The sequence below is a fragment of the Pipistrellus kuhlii genome, unplaced genomic scaffold (genome assembly GCF_014108245.1).
Source record: "Pipistrellus kuhlii isolate mPipKuh1 unplaced genomic scaffold, mPipKuh1.p scaffold_m20_p_57, whole genome shotgun sequence".
In the NCBI taxonomy this organism is placed as follows: Eukaryota; Metazoa; Chordata; class Mammalia; order Chiroptera; family Vespertilionidae; genus Pipistrellus; species Pipistrellus kuhlii.
The window spans coordinates 1,635,870-1,639,952 of NW_023425559.1; positions in this window are offsets into that span (position 1 = coordinate 1,635,870).

Genomic DNA, 4,083 nt, shown 5'->3' on the forward strand with positions numbered 1-4,083 from the left:
AGCACCTCGTCCACCGGAGACAGGATCTCAGGCAGGACACGGCCCTCCAGAGCCGGGCTGGCCTCCCCCGGTGCAGCGGGGGCTCCACTGCCCGTATGGCCAGGTGCCCGGCTCTCAGGCCTCAGGGCTGCCAGCACCCCGGGGGTGGCAGGAGGAGCCCCTGGGGGATTCCTGTCTGCCTGTGGGCTCAGGTCAGCCTCCCGAGGCCCCTCTGGGCAGTCGGTGGAGGTCTGCAGAGGCCCCGTCTCTCCTCTTTGGCTGACTCCAGCCCCCTTGGGCCCCGAGGGACAGGGAAGGGACAGGCATAGCCAGCTGGCCTTTCCTGCATCTAATTCACTGGTCATGCTGCCACCAGATCCAGAAGCTTCCTGGCCCCCACCAGGGCCTGGAGAGAGAAGTGCCGTGCTAGGTGCCCCAACTTCCAGGTTGGAGGAGCCTCCAGCAGGGAGGGGCCGCCCTGCAGCTGGCTGGGCGCCCGTGCCAGGCTCCAGGGGGCTCTTCTCATCCCAGACCTCGCTGGACGCCTCCGACAGCTCTGATCCCGACCCGGGCGAGGGGACATCGGGGTGAAGCTGAGGCTGGCCCGCCTGCAGGAGGCCTGGCCCTGACGCAGTGGGGGAGACCAGCAGGGGATGGGCCCCGCTGGCTGCCTGTCCTCCACCCCCGTGCCGCCCCCTGGAGGCTCCAACAGAGGACTCCCCGGATGAGCCCAGGTCTGCGTCCGGGGTGTCCCCGGCCTCCCAGTCTGACAAGGAGGCAGAACTACCCGAGAGCTGGACCAGAATGGCGGACACTTTCTGGAACTCCTGCAGGGAGGGACAGGACAGGCCGCTCCCGGAGGAGGGGGTGCGGGATCCCACTGGTGACCCCGAGCAGGTCCCAGGAACAGACGCTGGCGGGGAGTCCAGGGCCAAGGGGGTGAGGATCCGGGCCGGGGGGCTGCCCTGGCGCCGGGTGGGGGGCCTTGCCTCCTCAGCAGGAGCTACGGAGAGAAGAGAGGGTGGGGACGTCACCCACAGTCTCCACTCTGCCTCCCCTGCCACGCCCCAGCACAGGAGCAGCAGCAGCAGCACACACAGCCCACTGGGACGTCTTCAGGGACGTCCAAGCCAGGGGGTCAGAACCGGGAAGCCCCGATAGAGGCAGCAGACGTGGCCGGCGGCACCGTGGGCGGGCCTATGACCCTGGTGGTGAGCTCAGCTTCACCCACCCCACAGGAAGTGAGTCACCTCTGCTCGCACTGTCCTCAGGGGCTCGGAGCCGCAGCTGTCCTTTGAGACAGACTGGCTGCCTCTGCCCATCCTGCCGTTTGAGAGTAGATGTTCCAACAGGGGGGCCACCTCCCATCATTACCTGCTGATCGGGACCGCGATGGGAGGGGGAGGGGGTGGCCCCCAAGCCCGGCGGCGGGAGAGGCTGGCTGTGACTTGGGTGACCTTAAGTGGGAACTCGACGGTTCTGGTGCAAAGGCAGGGGACCGGGGATCACCTGGACAGGTGGTCAGCTGGGTGGCTTCCTGCCAGGAGTGGGGGTCGTGGGGGTCCTCCTGCCAACAGGTCTCTGTTCTGCAAACACATGGTGGACAGTCTCCCAGCACCCTCCCAGCCTCCGGGGACTCAGGGTCTCTGTGGGGGGCAGTCGACTACCCCAACGGGAGGTGGGGAGGTTGCCCCCAGAGCACAAGGCTCCCTGTCTTTAGGGGGTTCTGGCCCCAGTCCCCACTGAATCAGGGAGCTGGGGACCTACTCCCTGGAGGGGCCCCTCCTGCTGCGCCCACCACTGGCCCTGGGGCTGATTCACTGAGTGGCACCCTTGTTTCAGACTCGGGAGGGCATGGGGTGGGCTTGGGATGCCCTGAGGCCAGGCCAGTGTGTAGGGCACCAGGAGTGAGTGAGGGTCCCCCAGCGAGAGCCTGGGGAGCAATGGCTTAACTACCTCTATGCCTCGGGTCCCACCCCTGCCCGAGGGTCCCCTGGGCCCAGGCAGCCCCCGCAGACCCCACAGACCCCACACCTCTGTTCCTCTGACCACTGGTCTTCCTTTTCAGGGGCCTCCCTGCCAGGGCTGCTAGCAAAGTCCAGTTCCAGCTCTGCCCCGACTCGGCTGGCGCTGCCTTCAGCCACCTGTTGGAAACACGTGGGAGAAACGCCACATTCAGGTGTGGCACCTCCGCCCGCACTGGCCCGCATCCCGCAGCTGTGGGGAGAGCACCTGTGCTCTCCTGGCCACGGGCAGGAGCAAGGACCACCTGCCCACCGAGGCCCTGGAGACCCCGCCCCCCAGGCACGCTCCTCCAGTGGGCTCCAATGGCCCCGGCAGACGGGCCACCCAGGCAGGCTGTCCTGACTCCTTCACCTGACGGACGAGGCCATCCCCCCAAAAGCCACATGGCAGGGTCGACAAAGCAAGGCCAGGCCTCCACTCACACTGGGTTCATGGGGGCTGCAGGGCCCTCCTTGGCCCCGGGAGCTCCATGCATCGCTTTCCCTCAGAGTCTGGGTCTCCGCTGTGGACGAGGGGCTGGGGTTGGGCTGGGGATCTCCTGAGAAGCAAAGAGACCATCAGTGTGGACGGTGGGAGCACAGGCCAGTAGACACCTGTCCAGGGACTCCGAGGCCATGTGAAAAAAATCCTAAACTGCAAAGTAGCGCAGCCCTGGCTTATCTGGCTCCAGTGAGGACAGCACACGTGGCTGCTCCTGAAAGTGGCTGTGGGAGAGCTGCTGATAGGAGCCCAGGAACGGTTTGAGGAGAAGGTGGGGCAAGGGCAGGCCTTGGCCATGCCCAGGTCAGCAGAGTGGGGACAGCGTGGGGACACGGGGGCCCACAGGAGGGACTCACGTCTGTCCATCACTGCCTTCCTTCCACCCTGGCCTGGCGAGGTGGGACACCAAGGCACGGAGGCCCTAGGCCCCAGCCTTAGGGACGGGAGCTATTTGGCTCAAGCCCAGGCCTTGGGACCTCTGCCGGCAGAATCACTGCCCTGCGGTCACGGCTCTTGGTGAAGGCCGAGGCATCGTGGGTCACCCAGAAGAAGCCAGGGCTACCGTGACTGATGGGTGACACCCAGGCACAGTGTCCTGAGCAGAGACCAACCGGCACCGGACAGAGTGACCATCTGTCCTCTGACTGCTGCTATCCCTCTCCCCCCGCCCTCTGCCCCGTGGTCACCTTGGCCCATTTGGCTGCCGCTCTCCACTGGCTCTTCCTGGGCGTCCACCCAGCAACCGGCCACGGCTGGCCTGAGGGGCCACAGGTGGAGGTCTGAAGCTGAAGTTTCTCTGGGGGCTGTCCCATCCTGCTCAGGGACAGGGCTGCAAAGCAGTGCAGAGGGTGTGACTGCCTGCCCAGGCCCCACCATCCGCGGTGCCAAGCCTGGCCACAATCTCCACATGCGGAATTTGTATCTCGTCCAGGGTCAGCTGCGGTCAGTGGCCAAGTGGCCAGTGCTCAGGCAAGGCAAGACAGGCCCTGGCCCCTCCCACCCAGCAGCCCCCATGCACAGAGCATTGTCCCCAACGAGGTCACTGCTGGGGGGGCAGGGCACGGGGCACAGTGCTGGGTGTTGTGGGGGGAGATGCCCATCTGGTCCTGGGCACAGAGCACATGCTCTGTAGAGACCCCTGTGTGGGGAGTGACTGCCGGCACGTGGCACGGCCCTGTGTGCGCGAGCTGGGCCGCTGAGCACTGGGAGGCATGGTGGGTTGGAGGCCTGGACGCCACACAGGCTGCCACGCCCTTGGCACACTGATGCCAGCACCAAGTGGCCCCTAGTCACAGCCGAAAGAAGATGGCTGGAGTCCCAAGTCCTGGTTTGAGGGCAATGCCTACAGGCAGGCCGGCTCCAGAACATTCTGCCATTCTCTGGGGGCAGCCTGGAGTTAGTTACGCTCTGTCTTCCGCACACCTGCTACAGCTGCCTCTCCCCCCGGTCCCCCTGAGCATCTCCAGGATCACACTCACATCGTGGTGTGGACAGGGCTGGGGTCCCGGGCCATCCTCTGCCTGCCCATGAGGGGGATCAGCCCAGGGATTTCAAAGACCAGGACTGGCGCGTGATGGTGACGCGTTCAGGTCAGTCCCA